We start from the raw sequence: 22201 nt of genomic DNA, 5'->3' as shown, positions 1-22201 counted from the left end.
TAAGAACAGGCAAATAATTACATATTGTATAATGATCATCTCAGTGGATCTATACTGTTACTTCTCTGAGGCGTGAACTGGGAGCACACCCACAGCCACCACAATTGGCTGTCATAGCATTGATGAGCCATCATACAATTACACTGTTTTTATATAGCTATAACATACTGTCAACATGAATGACAGGATCAGTTTATAGAAGGAAAAAATCCCAGTCTCATTATATACGCATACATACATATGCAACGGCAGCAGTGCAGGCCATTCTGTCTGGGGATTCAGCTGATAAATAACCGAGGCTCTTATCTGGCGATTTTTAAATGTCACCAGACCAGCCCAGATGTGTTTTTATCCCTTGACTGCCGGGCTGCCTGTCCATCAGCAGATACTATCCTATGGTTTAATGCGGTTGCCGCTGACGGCGTACAGGCGCTGTGCATCACCGCGGGGACAGCGCGGCACATCAGCCACTCGCAAAAACACGTTCGATGCAGCCCTCCCGGCCTCGCCGTGATCCCCGCCGGCGGTCCCCGGGCAGCGGCGGGGCCGCGGAGGGGCGGTGCTGCTTCTCCCGAGCGCTCCGCGCCGCGTACGCGGGTTTTCCGCCGCTATCTGCGCTTCGGCGTGAGAAAACCTCCGCTTCCCTGCCCGGGTTCGTCTCGACCCCATTCGCCCCCGGCGAGCAAGGGGACATCGCGACGGGGAGACGCGGCCACAGCCCCGGGCCCGAGTGAGGGGCGCAGTCACGGGCAGGGACCGCGCTCCGCTCCGGGCTCATTGCAAGCCCCGGCTGGGCGGTGTGTCCGAGCACGGCAGTCCGGAGCTCAGGAGCCCGGAGCCCGGCCGGAGTGTCCGCTGCGCCACTCCGAGCCCCAGCGCGGCGTCTTCCCTGCGCCCCACTCCCATCAGAGCCACAGCAACGCAGCCGGCCCTGCCCCTTCCAGCAGGGAGGGAAGAGGCTGGATTTAAACACAAACATCGCTCCGGCGCTGGTTCTTATTCTCGCTCTCGGCTAGCGCCTCTCCTCCATCCTCAGCCCTCCCTACGCCGGCGGCACTTGAACCTGCCCGCCTGAAAAGTGCGCCATCCCCCATCCTCGACCTCCTCGCCTCCGGGCCAGCCCCGCCGCCCCCCCTCCGCAGGGGTCCGGCCGCGGAGCCACCGTGCTGCCGAGACCCCCCGCCGGCACTGGGAGGCCGGCTGCGAGCAGCGGGGAGGGCGGCGAGGGCGATTCGCCTGCTAAGAAATGCCCTGCTGAACTTTGAATATATTAGTTGACATCAGTGCGAGTTGGGGCTGCCAGCCCCTAGCTCCCTCCTCCTTCCCTACCTCCTCCTCCTCCGCCTCCTCCTCCTCCTCCCCTCGGTCTCCGATGGAAAGAGTTGAAGCCGTGCTGATAGGAGCCGCCTGGAAGAGACAGCGGAGTGCCCGGGAGGACTTCGGTCCCAACTCCGGCCGCGCCGCTGGGACGCTGCCCGCCGCCGCTCGCATGGCCCGGGGCGGCACTCCCTGAGCGCCGGGCTGGGGAGAGCCGACGCTCCGCTCCCCTGCTCGCCCCGAGCCGAGCCCAGCCGCGCCGAGCCCAGCCCAGCCCAGCCCTGCTGAGCCGAGCCCAGCCGCGCCGCGGCTGCCCCCGCTGCTGCGGCAGCCGGAGCGCGATGTGCCGGTGAGCCCCGCACCGGGAGCCCCGCGGCCACCCCGTAAGCGCAGCCGGCGGGCCGGGGGGCGGGCGGCGGGCCGGGCCGGAGGGCGCGCAAACTTCCCAACTTGGTGGGGTCGGGGCGAGCGGGCGGCGCTGGGAAGGGGATCGGGGAGGTGGGAACCCCCGGGCTGCTGCGCGTCTCCGCCGCCCCCGGCGCAGCGCCCGGAGATGGGGGGCCGGGGGCTGTGTTTGTGCCCGGCGCTCGGTGCGCCGTCCCCCTGCCCGCTGCGGGCTGAGGAGGCAAGGGGGCTTCTCTTTTTTTGGTCGCTGTGTTCGCAGTCCGGCAGCGCTGGAGAGCACGCTAGCTCGGAGGTGGCAGTGGAGGTGTTTGTTCTTCTTTCCTCTTTCTCTCCCCGCCACCTCCCCAGCTCTTTCTAAACCCGCTGATGGGGGCTGTGGCGAGAGCGAAGGGGTGCAGTGGTGGGAAGCCGGGTAGCCTAGACGGAGGGATATCAATGATTATTTTTTTTTTTCACATGGTAATTTCTCTTTGTGGTTGGGGTGGCCCATTAAATTTCAGCTCACGTCCTGATGGAGATCAAAAGCGAAGGGGAGAGGGAGAGGGAAGCAGAGAGCCTTGTGCGGCTCCTTAGCTCCGTGCATTGTTAGAAACTTATGGGGAGTGTGTGGGGGGTAGGATTTCCAGAAACAACCTTTGTCGATCCGACTCCAACACCCACACCAGAAGTTGGAGACCTGTATTTTCCAGCACTACCATCTGCTCCCCCGTGCTGCCCAGGAGCACGCTTACTGTTACGCCTCAGAGGAAACAAACAAAAGGTGTGCTTGCCAAGTCGTTCCTGAACCTGTCTGTTCATGGGCTTTTAGGTGGAGTGTAAGTATAGAGGAGTATCTCTGTCCTAAACGTCCACTGTCCTCTGTTGGCTCAGTTTAGACTCTTAGATAATTTCCTGTCCTTAAAAAAGGTCTCCAAACATTTTAGATGCCAGGTCCTGTTTTGGGGTTTTTCCTCATTTATTTATTTAATTTTGGTGGGGTTTTACATTTGTGTGGTTTTTTTCCCCTTGAACTATTTATGTATGGATATATCGGCTTGAGATCATAGTAAAGTTTTATTTTTTTGTTGTGCAAATGTTCCCTCTCATTACAGAAAATACTTCTTTTCCTAAATTATAGTCTGAGCTGCAAGAGGTTAGCTCTCTTTGCCTCTGGGTGGGTTCAGTGGTAGGCTGAGACCCCAAGCCGACTGCACTGTGCACAAAATAGAAACCAACTAAGCTAAAAGTTATAATGGGCTTTGATTCTTTCTGCTTGTTGAGATCAGTAGAGATCCTGGGTGAGTGAAGGCAAGGAGGAGGAGTGAGAGTAGCTGGAACAAGCTACTCATACAAAAAAGCGCTCTCTTGGTTATGTGTGTGGTTTGTAAGCACCCAAGGGAGAAAACTGATCATAACTGCAGAGAAGGTGACAATGGAAAAGAAAAATCCTGATGATATTTAACCAGATTTTTAACAGATATTTCATTTTTAAACAGCTACTTGAACAATTCATATCTTAAATTCCCTTCTGACTAAAACTTTTCTGCTCAGATTGGATTGGATGATAAGTAGGCTCTGCACTAGGCAGGCTATAGTGGAGGATCTCTGCATTTTATGTTATGCCTCTTGCGTTTTCAGTGAAGTGAAGACAGGTTCTCCTGTTTTTCTCTCTATCTTTCTTTCCTCAGAGAGGCTAAGTTTTTGTCCTCGCCTGCCAGGGACATGTTAATCCTGAAGTCATGGGGGGAGAGAGATCCCGCCATTCAGAATAGAGATATTTGCTTTGTCCATCCCCCTAGCCTGTTAGGCTGATGGAATTGGCAGTGGTTGCCCTCGGTGACCTCCCTCTCTTCCTGCAAAGAGCTGGGGCAACCAGGGAGAAGAAAATGTGCAAACTCCAGCAAGTGAAAAAGCACAACCCCAGGGGACAAAAGGCTTGAACAGAGAGATGTAGGGGATGAGGGTCTGTGTAGGAAATGACTTTTAACAAGGTGGCCTCAATCAGGTCACATCAACTGTAAAAGATGGCACAGGTTCAGTAGAAATGTGTGTAGCCCAACAGAAACTTGATACAAGTGGTGCTATGGGATTTTAGTTGCTTTGCAGTAAGATGAAATAAGTGTTCAGAAAAAATGACTTTGGTCGTCCAGTGTGCTTGCCCTTTATTCTCCAAGCAGACAGCTGACGTGGGGGAACGTACACCCCAACAATAAACTCTTTGCTTTTTACCTTATAGTCAGTTGTAAAAGTCCTGTTTGACTTGGGCTGAGACACGATAGACGTTCCCTCCCAATTAGAGAGAATTTCCTGGAGACGTGGCTTGACCAATAGATTTCTATTTTAGTCAGGATGAATAATCAATCATGTGAGCAGACATACTAGGGTTAAATAAGCCCATCTGCATCAATGTATCTTCCTGGAAACGAATAGATGCCAGGATAAGTTTCAGTGTGCAGCCGGGGCTGTTGCCTTGCTGTTCGGCAAAAGGGGGCAGCATCAAACAGTGCCACGGAGCGATCCGCCGCTGCTGCCTCCCTGCCTCGAGCACTGGTGTGTGCTCTGCCGACTGGGATCTGGGAATTTAGAGTGTTATCCGGTAGCCCTTATTCAGGTGATTCCTTGTAAAGACATCAGAGAGGTTAATTGACTGTCTAAAAGATGCTGGATCAAAGCTGTAATTGTTTTACTTTGTGGTTGCATCACTTCCATATGCTGGTGAACACTTGGAAATTAAGGACAATGCTGTATGATTGCAAAACCACTTTTGTTCACATTTAGAAGGCTGACAGCAGTAACCTTACCCTGTTCTTACTGTACTGATTCTAGGGAAAGCGTGATGAAGCCCTAGCTTTGGATTGCTGTTGGTATAAATGTCTTCCAAGGAATTGTCATCACTGTTTTCCATAGCAGGAAAACAAAACATTTTCTTCTCCAAATTTAACTTTCTTTGAGAACTCATTTGTTTCCAGCCTAGAGAAATATATTGATCCATCTTACAAAAAAATGGGTTTAGAATGCATTTAAAAGCCTTTTCACCTTTCATTTATCTATATGCCTGGAATTATTAGATTAGCATTTCTTAGTTCATTTTTTACTGAGCAACATAGATAATTTTACAAAGGGTCTGTCATCAGAAAGCCAGGCACTGGAGTCCAGATTTGTCAGGTCTCCAAAGTGTTGCTCACTGCCTTCATGGCAAGAGCTGCAGCAGTAAGTGCAGACTGGCCACAAGAGAGAGGGGAATAAGGAGTAGTGAGGAATAAAGAGTCAGTCATCACGATGTGATGTTCCACTGCTGGGGTAGTTCTGAGATCCAGAGTTTAGGTGCAGTCCCGTGTGAAGTCTGCAAGTGAATTTGCCTTGCTGCAGATCATACTCACCAGATCATTTCTGGCATAAAACTGGAAAATGGAAATTTAATTATCTGCGGATCGTGGTGGAGGCAATTCAGAATGGTTCTTTAGGAGTGAAATTCATTGGTGTTCGTGGTGCAGCAGGTGTGTAAGTACCAAGTCACGCTAAGATTGCAAAGTCAGTTTCAAGTGATGGACTTACCTTTTTACAGACTGAATACTGTGAAGGTGAACTGCTACTATTTTGGTTTGGATTCTTGTGATTTAGTCCAGGAGACAGAATGTAGAGTATTGCACTATCCCTGCTGTGCCTTGAAATGAGCAGTGTCCAAGTATGTGTGTTGTTGATTCTGAGGTTCTTTGTTATTGTTCTGTTACCTTTTTTCTTTTTAAGGATACAAAAATCGACTCATCCAAAGCAGTATGTCAGATAGTGTTATTGTAGAGATTGTTTCTCTGTTTTTTTACACCGTGGGCTGCTGACTTGTCCAGTGTGTCCAATGCCAGGATTCATCCCATCTCTGTCCATGGTGGCAATTTTCATCAGTTTCAGTGGGAGCTGAGTATGAGACACAAGACTTGAACAGCTGTTTGAGTGTGCAGCTTGTGTGGACAGTGCCTTGTTTACTGGAGATTATTCTTCAAGCACTGTTAACCTCAGTATTTATTTCACTCCTGTTCTCATTGTTGTCCAAAAAAAGAAAATACTGCATAACAGCAGTTATTCCTTACCCCAGGCTCAAACCATGTGAGCAAAGTGCAGCAGAACTCCAACAGCACAACGGTGACTTTCAGCACTCAGGGTCTCCTTGACTACAGCACTGCAACTCCCAAAGTTGCCTCTGCTTCAGCGTTTATATCAAGCACAAACTTTTAAGGTCCACAAAAAATCACTCAAAGTGATTTTCGAAAGATGAGTGTATCAATAGCAGCACTCCAGAAGTATTAATGTTATGAAATATGCATCTACAAACCAAGCGGGTTTGTTTTGTTTCAGCATGTACTAAGTCTGGGAGGTAATTTGCATGTGAAGGATGTTACCAAGTTACAAAGTATGACTCTGAATTGGTGACAGGGCTATTCATGTGTTTATAATTAAACATATACCAAAGCACTGTCCTGGTTAAGAACTGGTGTGAGTTTATTTACTTTTTAGTAAGCTTTAAATGAGACCATAAGTAAACATGATGATTACTAGTTTTAATCCTGAAATCAATTGTGAACACCTTGGGAGTTTATAAATTCCATGTGTAATTTCATTGGTTTTCAGTAAGGGGTCATTTGTGGAGAGAGCACAGAATATTTTCTTCCCAGGAGCTGCCGTGAAGGAGCTTGATCTTACAAGGTGCTGCGTGTTCTTCGTTCTTGTTAATGCGTCTCCGGGAAACAGCACCCTGCATGACCAGACCCTGATAAACACAAACTGTAGCAGCGTCTGACCTCTGTGGTCACCTGCTTTGTTGAGCAGGCGAAATGCTTATGAGCTTGTTAGTATATATAACATGCTCCCTATCAGGCTGTTGCTGGAAGCCAAATAAATTGCAGAGTGCCAGTTCCAAAGGTTTGCCTTTATCTATGGTGCAGCAACATGTGACCAGACAGGACGTAGCAACCGGCAGAGAAGAACCATAGTCATCAGTTTTACTTCTGCCAAATATTGTGCTGCACTCAAAAGCTTCATCATAACTTCAAACCCATGAGGCAAACCCATTCCGCAATTGGGAATATCCCGTGAGGATCTGGTGATGCCAAATGGATCCTCCATAGCCCAGTACCGTCTGGGCTATGGAGGACGTACCCTGATGCTGGATATGCTCAGATGTTAAGCAGAGATGCCGTCTGCAGTCCTGCAGAACAGCCCAGCTAAGCCCTACATAGATGATCTATAAGCCATTTGCAGTTTAAGGGTTTGTGGCTTCTGAAGTTTGTATATTTTGCAGATTGCTTGTGCCATAGTCTTCAAAAACTGTTAGCTTTTAAGACAAGCAGATGGCTTTAACAAAATATATTTCCCGGCACCTGGAACAGGTGGATCTGGAATCAATTTATGCAGAGTAATTTTTTCCACACCCCTTTTGGAATAATTTTATACCCTGGAGCCACCTAAGGTGCTTATTATGTAGCCAATAGGGAACAGCTTCTGTCTGACTACATAAGATTTTACACATCTTTTATAGCTAATGCCTACATTGAAATGCAAAATTTAGTGCTGGGAGTGCATGTGAATTTGTGAAACTCCCTGGAGAAAATGTGGGTGCGTGTATCAGTGAATGAATTATGCTTCTCCATAGACAGAGAGAGCTTTTTTTAGTGGTAACAAATGTCCTGTGTTCAGTGTTTGTCATTTTAAAAGCAGTATTTTTCATTTCAAGTGCAAACCTTGTGCAAACCTTGTGCAGGTTACTGATGTAGAGTGAAAATGTAAAAATAGCTTCAACTTTATTTGAAAGGATAACAGAATGAAAATTTCTTATGTGGTATGGAAGTGTCCTGAATCAGCAATCAAACTGGTGGTTCCAAAATACGGCTGTGACAGTTACGATTAGTTCCAAGGGAAAGGAGCAGAGCCTGCCTGTCTTCTTGAGGGAAAGGAAACAAACTTCAAGACCTTGGCCACATCCTCATTCTTGCAGCAGAATCGGGGCCAACAAGCTTACCCAGCTGTGTGGATTCATAGCAACTTCAAAGAGATTTTGAGTGGGTGCTGTGGAACCATCTGCACAACTCAGAGGGAGGATTAGGAACTAAATCTGGGAACACTTTGGGGCCAGCCTCTTAAGTGAAGAGAAGGCTGGCTGTGAATGGTCTGTTGGGCAGGTTTAATTGCTTTGCTGTGTTGCTTGGCCACGTGGAAGTTGTTTAGCTTGCTGTTTCAGCAAAAGGTTGCTTGTTTATCTCCTATGATGCTGATTTACAACACATCAAAGATTAGGGGAAAGAATAAGGCAAGAAAGGGAAGGGTAGGAACTTCCCTCTGGATAACTCAGTCTGACAGGATAATATAGTAAATTCAAGAACTAGAAAGAAATACTTTTTGGAGTCTGTATATATAACACATGGAAGGAAAAATTGGCCAGGTCTCAAAAGTTTGTTAGAGTGATTACAGAACCCCCTGCCCTGCCTCACGTTCCTTTCTCTGCTCTCCCTTTCTGATTGAAGATGATTGTTTGCCAGAAGGAGATTTTCAAACACATGGTTTGGACAGGGCAATCAGTCTATATTTATAAAACACTTAATAATTCACTCTCTGACCTTTTTGGGGTCCGCTCCACATATGAAGGGCATTTTCATTAGAAACACAAAGCTGAGACTCAGTGGCTCCCTGTGTCCAATGTGCTCCTCCAGTCTAAGAGAGCTTAGTTGTTAGTTGTAATTGCAGCTTGTAAACACCTACTTAAAAGAAAACAGGGGGACAAATATCATTAGTGGCTTGTGGTAGGATAAAGATACATACTTACTCAGCATGAGCAAAATAGGACTATGCACTGTAACTAGGCGGTGTTCCAATACTGATGAAGAATGAATATTATAAATTACGAAAGATTCCACAGTTCCTGCTTTGTGAGGATAATCAAGTGACATAGTAGTACAACTTACCCTTATTTCTATTTTAACATCCATGCTCAGCAGCCAGAGCTCTCAGGGAGAGAAACTGAGGCATAAAAGGACTATGGCCTGGAGAATTTTGTGCTCGTCTGTTAAAGATATCATAAAACATACTGATGAAGAGGGTGCTGAGTAAGGTTTCCAGTGACTGAAATCAGTACAAATTAAACTTTGAGGTCTGTGAAAAGTCTGGTCTTATGTGACTTGCTCAAGGTCGTAGAGTGCGTTAGTAGCAGAGGAAAGGTTACAACCCCTAGAAACACTTAACTCACATACTTAATTCTATATGTATAGTTAAATCCTCTGAATGAAATGTTTCATCTCATTGCTTTCTCGCATCAGAGCCCTTACAAGGCTATGCATTTATCTCCATGCTAGACATTGCCAGTAGGTGCAATGATCGTGCAAATCCTTTACTCATCTAAGCAGTTCAGTCCAAGTTAGTGTGACTACAGTTTGAGGAAAAAAGTACCCTGATTGCACGTGTATGCAATTGTTCCCAACATTTTTAAGATGAACTAGGGATCATTCCTATATTTTGTATTTTTATATGCACACCAGACATGCATCTATATAGATTGAAATAAAACAAAAGTAAGTTATTAACATCTTTAAAATTTAACATTTCCCCCCCTTAACCAACAGAAATTGTTCCCGAGACAGTAATTTACTTGATACTTTCTGTATTTGTCTAGGACTGTATGTCAGGAATACAAAACATGATTTTGCTAATGCTATGTGTTCCCTCTAATGAGTCTTTGAAATATTAAACCAACTTATATTTGGAATGAGCTTTGCACACCTCCTTGTCTGTGGTTGCTTTGCAAATCCAGGCTTCACTGTTTTGCCTCAGAGAATTATGAGTTTATTATACTTCTGGAATGCTAATAGCACTTTGTTTTTCCCCTAAATTTCTTCTTCATATTTATTTATCGATTCTTCATTTGAGCACAGTTTTGCAGATAATGATGTTACTACTGAGAATAGCTGGTGTGAGTTAATTTTAAGAAGTCTGAAGTTACAATGCCATCCTTTTTTGCCAAGAATTTATCTGCAAAGTTCATAAGCTAAGGCATCCAAAATGCTAAATTAGTTAAGACAATTGGATAAGAATACTCCCAGTGCTATATTTCATTCCTGGTTTCATAAAGACAAAGTGCGTCAAGGCTGACAAACTTAAATATAATTTTTCATTGAAAACTCATTGGCAGATTTGTGGATGAGGTACTTTGGGGAAGCAGCCTTTTTTCTGGTCACTTGGTCTTTACTCAAATGAAGATCATTGACTTGTAAGAGAGCACATGTGAACTGGGTTTATTAGCATTTTATCCCTTAGTTTACATTTTACTTTTGATTCCTGGGATTCTTCCCCATCTGGTCCCTCTTCCCACGGTGACAGAAAATAACTGCAGAAAGATACTTCCAGTAATTTTGTCTGCCTTACCCGAAGGCACAGAGCTTCCCTGAGCTGATTCATGTTCAAGCTGGTCAGCTATTCTAAACAAACATACAATTTTCATATAAATATTTATGAACTAAGAGAACATCCTACAATTCTTGGCAAAGTGTTTAAAATTCAGCAGCCTTTGCAGTGATGTTGCCTCTTAGTTGCTTGGTTGCAAGGTTCTTGGTCCTGTTATGTTCTTAATCCGGAGAGGAGAGCATCATATTTTCTTGCAGTGGAAGTACTTGTGGATTACAATCAAGTCATCTCTTAATTTCTCTATGATATTTCAGTATGATACTGGATTTTTCATTGTTTTTTCAATCCTTATTGCCTGATGGCTCTTCTCTGAACACTGTCTAAGGACGCTACTGGCCAAAGAAGACAGTAATACTAACAGCTGCAAAGGTTTGGGAGAATTGGAACAGCAGAGATTGCAGAGCAAAACTGAGCAGATACACAGCAGGAGATAAGGACTATGAAGTTGGAAGGCAGAAAATAGGGGTAGTGGTTTAGGAAGCTTTTGGCATGAGGAGCCTAGTGTGTTACATTCCTGGTGAAGAATTGGAGTAGCTGTAATGGTAAAAGGCAACAGCAGGTTTTTACTGACGGAGGACGATGGCTGGGAACTGGGTAGGGACTGCAGCAGCAGCACTGCTTGTAAATCAGAGCAGTGTTGTATCAGGGGAGCTCTCTGCAGGGAGATGTCAGAACATCTGTCTGCACTTTGCCTGGGCATAACCAGACTCTCTCTTTCACTCAGGAGCACTGTCATGCAGGCAGAGAGAAAAGAGACACTTTAAACTAACTGAGGGCAGAGTTCAGGTAGAATTTCTAGTAAGAAAGACACTAGTGCAAGATCTGAGCGTGCAGAATCAAACTCACTTTTGTAATCTGTACAAGTCCGTGAAGGTGTTACTAATTTCAGTGAAATAAGATTTTACCGGCCTGAGTTCTTGATTGCTAACACAAGGCAAACATGCTTAAACTATTTCCAAAAGTTATACTAGTGTGTGGTTGAGCTGCACTAACTTTAACTGTGATACTCATGGTTTGAGAGGACAATAATCTTCCCATAAGTAGTGCAATTTCTGTTTTAGTTTGGAAAGGTGTTATCATTTAATGAAAACTCTTTGTTTTTTGGCAGTCTACTCTGCTATCCATTTACAAAGCTCTCAAAGGGCTTGGATGTCCGTGAAAAGTTCAAGAGCCCATTTCTACTCACAGATCAACTAGTGCAACCTCAGTGAAGAGCTGTGGTTGTGCTTAACTCAGGACTAGTAATATGAGCCCAAAAAATCAAAGACAAGTTTGTACCTATGGAACCAGATTGCATGGAGATAATATTGGTCCAGAGATGCTCTCCAAAAGTAGGTCAGCAAGATTGTGCTGTTGCAAAACCCAGCACCAAGAGAAGCATTTCCAGTTTTAATTAAAACAAAACCTAAAACAACAAGATCTCTATTTTTTGCTGAATGTTAAGCTTCCCACATGTTTGTGCATGAGATGCAGAAGTAATTGATTAGAAACAGAAGTAAAATAATGAGGCTTGCTTTTTTTTCCTTTCCCAAGCTGATTCAACCGAGGAAGGGAAAAAAACCTTTGAAGATTTTACTTGGGTTGAGTAAGACTTTTCTCTACAAATAGACCAAATGAACTGCTGAAGTTCTTCAGTGAAATTATCACAATGGCTTGAGCAGTGGGATCGTTTACATGGCAGACATTTACCTGATAGAATAAGGGGCTTAAATTAATAGTATAAAGAATTAGAAATAATCTGATGTCTGTAGTTCTAATGATGGAAGATATTTGTAGAAGAGACAAGGGCCTAATCCTGCACCAAGGGACATCAGTAGGAAAAGTTAATTTATGTAAGTTAAAATTGGATTTTTCATTTAAAAAAACCCCAAAATTTCACATCTTGCAGTTCTTATCCAGGGAGTATTTGCTTTTTAAATTGGCATAATACCCGAGTCGGATGCAGGACTTGGCCCCAGGTTTTCAACCTGACAGTACCTCGTTAAAATGCAGCACTATAATTTAGGCATCTCTTATTTGTTTTGAATAGCAGAGCTAAAGTGTCTGTCAGGTACAATGACTTGATAGACATGATTAGAAGGCAGGAGATCAGGAAAAATGTGTGCTTATCACAGCCAACTCTCCCCGATGAAAAAGTAAGTGAGTCGGTGGCATATTTGCAATTGAGGTGTAACTGAAAGGTTTTTAGAAATGTCCTTTGTAGACTGCTTTGAAATGGTGTTTTCTATTATGACCAGTTTCTGGAACAGATTATCATGATTGTAGGAAGCACTTCAAAGCAGATCGATGTAGGAAGATCTTTCACCGAAAACTTTGGCTTCTCTGTAAGACAGAAAGCTACAAATGTGTCTGCAATCTATGTTGTTTCATCTGCAACAGCATTTATTTGATAAAAATGGGCTGCTCTTAATTTGCAAAATGCTACAGAGCTCTTTTTATTTTGCTGGCCCCTCTGTTTCACAGAGGGGTTCAAAGGTTGTGTTTCCTTTCTCCTATATCCTTCTGTATTTCTGGTTGGTATTTTTTAAAGGCTGAGATTTAAAGATTATAATGAAATATTGAGCTACATCTGATAAACAGTCACACACACTAATTTAATATATTAGTGGCCAGACTTTCATAGAACAGACCTTAACGCATCATCTAGTCCATTCCCCCGGCTCAAACTGCATCAAGCAGACCTCCACCAGTCAGTTGAACACAGGCTCAGCTGAACTCAGCAGCTGCTAAACCCTGGTTAGGAACTGGAAATGCCCTTGAAATATATTCATTTTTGAATTTCCACCCACAAGACTAGTGATATTTCATTTCAACAAGACTCCTAAAAACTTTACTTGTAGGCTAAAGTCTGTATCTTTGAGAATTGAAGTCTTCTACTCACTAGCGAACACAGGAGCAAATGGGAAAAACCATCTTCCTGGTTGGGATAAAAGCAGGCGGTAACAGCACATGGAGCTTGTAAATTCTTCTTGTTTTCCAAAGATCTTGAAAAGGGAGGAAGCTTGTGCAGAAAATGAAAGACAGCAGTAAAAAGAATGACAAGAATCAGCTAGAACTGTCTTGCCCTTCTATATTTTGTAGCACATGAAGAGGACAGGAAGAAGACTTTACAAAAAAAGTTGTGTTATTTTGTGCCTTATCCAGCTGTAATATAACAGACCCATTGCATTGTCCTTCATGATTCTTAAGTGAACAAGTTTCTTTTTTACTATGAAAGAAGCTGAGGCAAAGAGAAGTGGAGTCACTTCTCTAAGCTCATAGAGGGAGGCAGTGAATGACAGTCCTGCGGCCACAGTCACTTTCTCTTGTTTGACAGCAGAAATAATGATGGATTCTTTATATTAAAGCAGAAGGGCCTTGAAATAGTCCCTGCCCATTCTGGGAAATTATTTTTTCCTATATAAAGCAAGGGCAAGTGCTGTTGAAGGATACCTTCTGAATACTTATGGTAACTGTTAAAAAAATACATTTTCATTATCCATAGTGTCTTAAATGAACAATTCTGACAAATATTGTGTTGCCTTTGTCTATCAGTTCTTACAACAGCTAAAGTAATACAGTCTGCTCTAATCCATGGATTCAATTCAAAGTTGTCATTTTGCTGTTTAAAGCTCCTCCAGGATCACATCTTTGCTCTTCTGCTTAAGTATTCATTACCTTTTGGAGGCTGGGAGCCTGTCCTGTTTATAAAGAAAATAGCTGTTGTCAGAGACTGTTCCCCACAACTCATACTGTAGGTTGCCTATTCTTTCCTATAGCCACAGCATGTCTGGTGTTCACTACAGAACGAGGAAATGGAGGGGCCAAATACACTGCAAGTTCCTCTATTATCAAACACTCTTCAGCACTGGGCTGCTCTGCTTTGACCCTTGTAGGGACTCTTTTTGTAACTATGCTATGTGGCTCTTCTTTAACCTGTTCATCCTCACTCATGCACTATGTCATCACTTAAAAACCTGCTTTATTTCTTGCTCAAGGTGCTTCACTTCTTCCTTGCTCTGTTACTTAATTCCATAGAATTTTTTCTTTTAGTCCAGAATACAATTTATTTACAAAATGTGGTAAGTAACTGAAGTTATCTTGGGCCAAGGACTTATTCTGGTTCTTTCCAAAAAAGCGCAGATGACACTTCTAATAAGCTTCTAAAGCAGACAACTCTGTGAACACTTTCTTTACCCTTTCTTTTCTCCAACATAGAAAATTAATAGCCAAGCACCAATTTTGTCTGTATTTTTAGTGAGTATAAATTAATCTACTTAATATGTAGTATGCTTCTTGCACTTACACATAATTAAATCATATTTGTTCTTAGAAACTATTCATCTAGTGTAAACCTGCTTCCTTAGTAAATATTCCTTTAATTACTAGAACAAATAGATTGTGGGATTTGGAGTCGATTATCACAGCATTTCTTTCCCTGATGTCTGCTTCAGATCTACACAGCAGAGAGGTTTTGCTAAATACAGGCAGGAAACACAGCAACAAGCTTTTTTGCAGTTTGAAAATAAATACATCTTAGGAATACTTCACACCTACGGAACCCTTCATTTGAGGATTACAAAGTGCTTTGCCATGCTGTGTGGGTATTATTTATTTCCATTTTAGGGAAGGATAAAGTGAAACAGAGAGAGACATTAGGGCCTATACACAACACCCCCATGTTGTATTAATAGACGTAGCTGTACAAAAATATATATGGTTGTACACTACTTGTGTAGAACAGCAGAGGATTTTCATGCAGGCTAATGAGATTCAGCCTCCACTTTTGAATGTCTGGTTGTGCATTGCTGGTCTCAGGGATCCTGAAAGCTCAAAGCTGATGGAAGTCAAGGAGAGTTAGTGACACTAGGGATCTCAGAGCCATGCCTCTCCAGCAAGGCACCTCATTTTCAGATTTGGCCGCTGGTGTTCAGTGGCTTATGACTGTGGTGTGCAGTCAGTGGCAGAGCTGAGAGAGAAGTGCGGGTGTCCAGCTTCCTAGTTTTGCTGTACCAGAACAGAACAATTTAGTTCCAAATGCATATCTTTGTCTTCATTGCACAACTCATCTAGGAGTTTGGAAGCTCTATGTGACTAGTACAACAGCAAAGCCATGTGCCCATCCTCAGTGTTTCTGTACTTGCCTCTGGAAAGGTGTGTGTGTATGTGGGTGTAACTGTTTCCTGGGATTTTTTATGAGACTGTATAGGAGTAACTTCCCAGAAGTTATGGGAGAAATATATTTCCTGTGGGAGGAGTGTTTAAGAGTTGTCAGCAGCTTCATGTTTCTTAAGTGCAGGGTAAGAAGTTTCTGATAGGAGAGGGTAGATTTTGAGCTCTGACTTTCTCCTGATGAGTTAATTAACCAGAGTTTAAAGCACTTCCTCTCCTGAGCTGGAATTTCTTGTGTGGGAAAGAGAGGTAAAAGGCCATAGCCAAATGAGATCCCCAAGTAAGGACACAGATGAACAAGGCTTGTAAATGACTGTCTTGAATCTGAGCAGAAGACCGTGTCTGCCAGTGAAATACTGTTTGAATATATCCTTAATGAAAAGAAAGGCTTTACTGTGGAGTCAGCAGCCAAAACATCCTTTCTGCTGTTCAAGTGTAGTATGCCACATGGGCTGTGCTTCCTCCTGGGTCGTCTTCAGGATTGCAGGCAATGAAGTAGGCATTTGGAGGAGAGTTGGGAATATCAGAGCTGAGAAGGGCAACTGGGTGCTGCGTGATACCACATTAGTGGGAACAGCACTTTGTACCTGCTTGTCTTTGGATGAGTTAAATTCACAAAACCATCCCCATTCACACATACTTATTTACAAAGTCCTCTCTTCTGACTGTTGCTGGTTTTTTTTCCTCACTGTAGCTTTTAGATGTAGCTGAATCTGATCAGATAACGGATTGTGAAGGAACAAATATATCGGTTAAACAAAAATCTTTAGCAGCTAATAGGTTTAGAGTTTTATTTCTCTATGCACTGTAGCTCTGAAAGCTCACAGGCTGTTTCTTCATGGCTCTGAGGGTTCTGTTTTAACAGCAAGGGTGTCAACTGCCCAAATAAGTACCTTGGATGTTGGTAGTGCTAATACAGCCTGTGCCTTGTCAACTGGTGCAGGTGTGGTTGCATCTCCTGGTGGAATAATAACTAAAGAGTGCCTTTATGGGGTTCAGTGTAATCCTCTTAACCACGAGAAGATGCTCTGACAGTGTAAGGCAGTATCTGTTCAGGGAGTTAGCAGGAATTACCTACTGCAATTTAGATTTACATCCTGGATTACTGGGCAATAATTTCCTTTTTGCAGGAAGTTCTAATTCATGCAGAGATCAGATGGTGCAGGGACAGGAAGTTTAAACCAACTCCAAGAGGATGTCTGATGATTGCTCTCTGCCTCAACTTTTCATCATGAATGACTACAAGAGTACATGTAACCTGTTTTGTTCATTGAGATCAGAAGTTCTTTATGGATGAGAAGTTACTTCGTGGATATCAACTTGTGCCGTGCCACTCACGTGGAACCTCTCCCTGTCTCTGTAACTCAAATAGCAGTGGGAACCCATCTGAAATCCAAGCGCCTTCTGGTTTAAATGCTTTCTTTGTATTTTTAGATAACAATCTTCTTAGCTCTTTGAGGCATTTAATGAAAATTGTTTAAACAGGACTGCAGTGTCTAGAGAGCATTGTGTGTGCTTTCGTGTAGTTAGGGGGTGAAACCATACAGTACAGCTGGAGCTGTAGCATTTTGCTGTGCTGTGACAGGTGGCATCGATTTTACAGTTAGGTGAGACTGATTCCAAATGTTTCCTTATGAGTTTATTGACACCTACAACTAACAATGTTAAAAGGTACAAAAAAATTTGTTTAGAGTACCAGAACAATAGTCTCTTGTGACTGGTCTTTTCACCCTTCAAAATTTCTGTGTATGGATATCTAGCCTTAATGAGGTTGTTCAAGATCACTGGACAGGGTCTTCGTACATCTTTTCTGTGCCTCTTGTGGAGAACATTTCTGGCTGAAAACTGACTTGAAGGAAGGGCAAAATGGGCTGTTGAGCTGAACATAGTTTGAAGACTTGGAGCATACCTGAAACACTTGGGAATGACCTAGCATCAAGTCCTGTTACAGGCTTATTCTGTGAATATGAGCATGTCCCATGAACACTCCATGATTCACTAGTCACCCCCCTACAAAGCAAATGGTACTTCACAGAGATGTTATGAGGCTTTGCTCACTGGGATTTGTAAAGCTCTGGGAACACTTACTCTGGGCCAGCTGCGGAATCACAAATATTAATATTGCTTGCAGTCAAGTAATTTTTTATTACTGTCACCTGCTTTGGTCTGTGTTAACAGTTAGAAAGGGACATGAATTGACTGAGAAAGAGAGACATGTGCTGTGATTGCTTAAATACAAACCTGGGAATTGGTAAGTTTTAACTTCTAAACTCATCGCTAGCAGCAGCTCACTCAATGCCTTGGGCAAAGACTGGGAAGTCAGTATCAAGTTTCTCTGTTGAAGTAATAATGCCTAAAAAAAAAATAGAAGACAGCATTTTCTAGAGTTGTAAGAATTAATCAAATATTGTTTTAGAGGATTGCCTGGAAAATGCCATATATTTTAAATGGTTTCTCATCTCTGTAGATTAGTTTTATGCATAAGAAAAAGTCAGTTTGAAGCGCAGCTCCCATTTGGTGATTTCCGTTTGAAATGACCCTTTCTTTCATCAAAACAACAGAAAGGACAGATGTGTGCTATTAAAAACAAGATGTTCTAGTTCAAACTGGCAGCATTATCTCTGAAACCCGCCCTGCTGGAGCAGTGCTTGCAGAAAAAATAGATTCCCACTAGTTAGCTGCTGCTAACTCTTTCACTTCGTTCCCCAAATTACTTGCAGAACAGCTGGCATTAGCCACCCTTACTTCCTTTGATGCAAGAAGTTTGCCTTTCCCATTCTCAGATTCCTCCACACCTGTGCTGCCAGTAACAAGCAGTGATCAGCGGTGAGTCACTTGACACACTGAGTGTCTAATGTTGGCTTTGCTCCTAGTGATGTGCCAGCCTGGGTGGAGGAAAAAAAATTAAAAAAACATAGACCCTAAAGGCATGATAACTTGAATAATTTCCCTTCACCCCTTCCCGGAGTAGAAATCCAGTTTGTATATGGAGTTCATGAACTGGAAACAAGCCGCTGACTCTGTGGCTGCTGTTGGCAGTGATCCTCCAAACCTCAGCATTCACACTGAAAGCCAGACCTCTCCAGTGCATTAAGGCTCGCACACTAGCTTGAATTGTTGAGCTTCCTTTCAGGACTAAGAGATTACAAAAGAGTTGTCAAGGCTCTCTTGTCAGTGGTCCATGTTGCAGCGATTCCCTAGCTAACTCGAGTTTGAAGTGGGCTGCAAATGAAGATGCTCTTCATTCTCTCCTCTACAAGTGCACATTGCAAGGGTCCAACAGCCACTGAAGTTTCTGGTAACTTGATTTAGTTGGCACCAGCTTTGATGTGGACTGAAATGCTGATAGGAAATTGTCTTTTTAGACTACCTACCCCTCTAAAAGATACTCAAGAAGTTACTGTATTTGTTCGTCCTGAATTTAAAGCCTGTACATTGGCTATGAGCCTCCTGCTAGAGACCTGATCCAAAGACCACTGATATAAAAGGGAGAGGGTGCCTTAAAATTCCTTACATTGGCTTTGGATCAGGCTGCTTTTTGAAGATACTTGTCTTCTATTCTAATCTGAACCAAGTATTCTTGAGGACTGTGTATATCTTTACTGTTGTTTCAGAAGTCTTTGCATTTCACTCCTACTGGCACGCTCAGTTCACAGTTCCTCTAATTTAGAACAGTTCATGGTTTGTAGAAGCAGGTTGGTTTTCATTACTGCATCTGACATGGATAGCTACCAAGATTGTATTTTAATAGAAGGTAGAACAAATCAATGTTGTACAACTGAAGTTAGAGCCAATAGCATATTTTACCTTTAAACTAGTGAGTCTACCAAAGCCAGTATTTTTTTAAGCTGAATGGGGACTGTACATCTGTTGCAGTACAGCTGGAGTACACATCGTTAAGGGCAGGGTGTCCTCTCCAGGGGCTGGGTGTAGCACTTTATATGCTGTCCACCTGCAAGGGACTGTTTTCACTTGGCTGCACTGAACTGTGGTCATGGTTGAAAATAAGCAGATTTGTTATTTAATGCCTTTGGCAGTCTGACAGGGAGTTTTAGTAAAAAATCTAGAGCACACTTGGTTGGCATCCTGTTTCCATCAGGAAGGACTCATGTAACAACAGATCCCTGTGCCTGTCCTCTTCCTGGTAAGGGTGTTATATGTTCTGGAGAAAGAAGGACTTCTAGGATGTTGCTGTTTGTTGACACCAGTCTGAGAAGGATAATCACGGTACCACTGCTTCTCAAAAACAGCCTTTTGCCTTTGGCTGCCCTCTTTGGTGAGGGGTTTGAGCATAGTGTTTTGTAGCCTAGAGTGCACAGGTTCCTGATGCATGGAAGTGCTGCTGTGTTAGCTTCTCCTTGGAGGTTGTGGATCTGTTCTGCTGAATGCGGGAGGGCAGGCCTCTGCTGTTTTTCTGTTAGAAATCCCCCCAAAAGCAAGAGCAAACTTCAGCTGAATTGCATCCCTTACAGACTGGTAAATTATGTGGCTCTATGGAAACAGGCTGAGCTCCAGCCTTTCTCATGCTGTTTGCCCTGTAACCTGTGTTCCTTTTACTGATTCCCATCTGCATTGTCAGAAATGGGCAAGCTCCCGTCTGCTGCTGACAGCACTGCTGCCCTCCCGGCAGGGCAAGGCCCTTCCCTCCCTCTGCCCAGTCCCTGCAGGCTGTAGCACTTGGATGCTGTCCTTTGCTTTCATCCTCACAACCGTACCTAATCCAGTGATTACAGCTGTTTGTGTTTCACCAGGAAACCTCCCCATCTGTCTGACAGGCTAGTTCAGGGTGGTAAGGGAATGAGGAGTTTTCAGCCACTCCAACCTTGGGCTGAAACACACAGACTTCTAATGACATTTTCGACTGAATGCTAGCGTTAGCTGTTTGTGAAGCCAAGAATGTGTCTCTTCGTGCCACTCGAACACTTTACTGAGGGTGAGGGCACGATTAGTCATTCAGCAGACAAACATCTGGTGCTTTTGTGTGCCCCGCAGCTCCTCCTTGTTAGGAGGCCTCACCTCGGTCTGGCTAAGCCAGGAATGTGTTACTGCAGGCATTTTAATTTTATGCTTTTAACCACCATCATAAATGATCAGGGGGTAAAACTTGGTTGCTCATGTGGTCTTTTCCAGTTCTGTATCCTTGTATTTCTAGATCCTAGCTCTCTCAGTATGTGTGATCGATAAAAGAAATAGGATTTTCGGAGAATTTCTAACCCACTAACTCCATCCTTTCAGGCAGAATAGGCATCAGAAAACCAGGGAGAATAAAAAATGCCCTTATACAATCTCTGCTCCTTTCCTTTCCATGCTTGGCTTCTCTTCTGAATCCCAGAGTCTCCCTATAAACATGGGCAATTCATGGCTGATAGTTGAATCATTGCAAAACTTCTTCCTTTTGTTCCTTTTCCCTACCATTGTTTCCTTCATTTCTGGCAACCCACACAGGCTTCTATTCTAGAGTGACAGCAAGTTTCTTTGTTTTCCACAGATGGGGAAATGTCCTTTTCCAAATGCCTCTCCTTGTTGCTCACCTGCAATAACTGGCTTCTCCAACTCTTCCAACTCTTAGCACATCTTTTGTCCTGTCTGAACATAAAACCGCCTTTTGTTTGTCTCATGTCTTCTTCCAGAGGCAGTATGAGATGTGTGATGCGCTCCTAGGCCACCTAGTCTATGGCTGATGCAAGGTGTCTTGAAGTTTGGAGCCTCAGCTGAAAGGGCATTACAGCTGCTGGGAATGCAAACAGTGTTTGTAGTCAGAGCCCGGAATTGCTCCAGGTATCTCAGTAGATCTTAATCACAATCTGTTTTCTTCATCCAGGCATAGCTTCCAGGCACACTCAATCTCAGAGAAATAAGGTGCAACTGTTCTGTTGATTTGCAACGTGCAAGAAGTGATCCTCACCACCATTTAGCAAGTAGAATCTCAGTGGTGAAACGGCTTCACTGCATTGTATTTCAGTAACTGCAAGGTGACAGTATAGCATACTGTACAGGGAGAACTTATGCTCTCTGCTGGGTAATGTGGGTCCCTTCCAACTCAGAATATTCTGTGATTCTGTAAATGATGGTGGTCTTTTAACCTTTTGACCCAAAGAAGAATTATTAGTAAATCATAAGCTGATTAGAATTGGAAAAGGGCTGACAGCCTATTCATTTCATCTCTTGCTAATGCGGGATTGTTCCTTACAATGTGTTTTCTCCTTTTGGCTTTAAGTAACTAAGCACCCATTGCTTCCCTTGGGAAAACGTTATCATTGACCAGTAGTGAACTCTGTCTAACAACCAGACTAAACTTTCCTTAATTTCTTGCCCCTTCTCCCAATTAACTGTTTAGATTTTTACCCTTCTCCTGTATTTGTAGATAGCTCTGTTGCTACCATATGTTATGTCAGTGATCAGTGTAAGCTTCATTCTTATAAATTGCAGTTTAATGCTGCTACAAGTTTCACTCTGGGGATGTACATCTTCCGGTGCCACTAATTAATGCTCGGCTCAAACTCCAGCATGTCCTTTGATAAACCCACTTGTGCATCTTATGTGTTCTGCATAAAACTGTAGTTGCGGATACCTTTGACAATGTGGCACCACAGTCTTGGAGCAAGGTGAGTCCATGCAGTGGGAAGCCACTAACGCCCTTATTTAATGTTTATGTGAACACCTGGTCATGTCATCACCCTAGGGAAGTGCTTGATAAGTCATGTCAGCCTCTGAATGGAGGCTTGTGCATGAGAGGTACAGATTGCTGTCCCCAAACCACATGTGGGTGTGTGCATGTGTGTGATATATGGGTGCAAATGTAGCCAAGATACTTCAGACTTCCCAGCTTTGAGTTACAGGTAACGTCAATTGTAGGTACTGTTGTAAAACCTTCACAAACCAAATACTAATCACTACTGTGATTTGA

At 43.6% G+C, this 22201-nt stretch overlaps 1 protein-coding gene across 1 annotated transcript in view; it reads left to right on the top strand.

Moving 5' to 3' along the window:
• The first annotated feature begins 1348 nt into the window (after positions 1 to 1348).
• SEMA5B (semaphorin 5B) overlaps positions 1349 to 22201 on the top strand; it is a 272400-nt gene continuing 251547 nt past the window's right edge. The window contains exon 1 of the mRNA XM_027678992.1: positions 1349 to 1700. The gene's annotated coding sequence lies outside the window, so the exon portion shown is untranslated. The remainder of the gene's footprint in view (positions 1701 to 22201) is intronic.

The sequence above is a fragment of the Neopelma chrysocephalum genome, unplaced genomic scaffold (genome assembly GCF_003984885.1).
Source record: "Neopelma chrysocephalum unplaced genomic scaffold, ASM398488v2 Primary Assembly neopelma1_44, whole genome shotgun sequence".
NCBI classification, from domain to species: domain Eukaryota; kingdom Metazoa; phylum Chordata; class Aves; order Passeriformes; family Pipridae; genus Neopelma; species Neopelma chrysocephalum.
The sequence above is the reverse complement of the archived record's forward strand: the minus strand, read 5'-3'. Positions and strand labels throughout refer to the sequence as shown.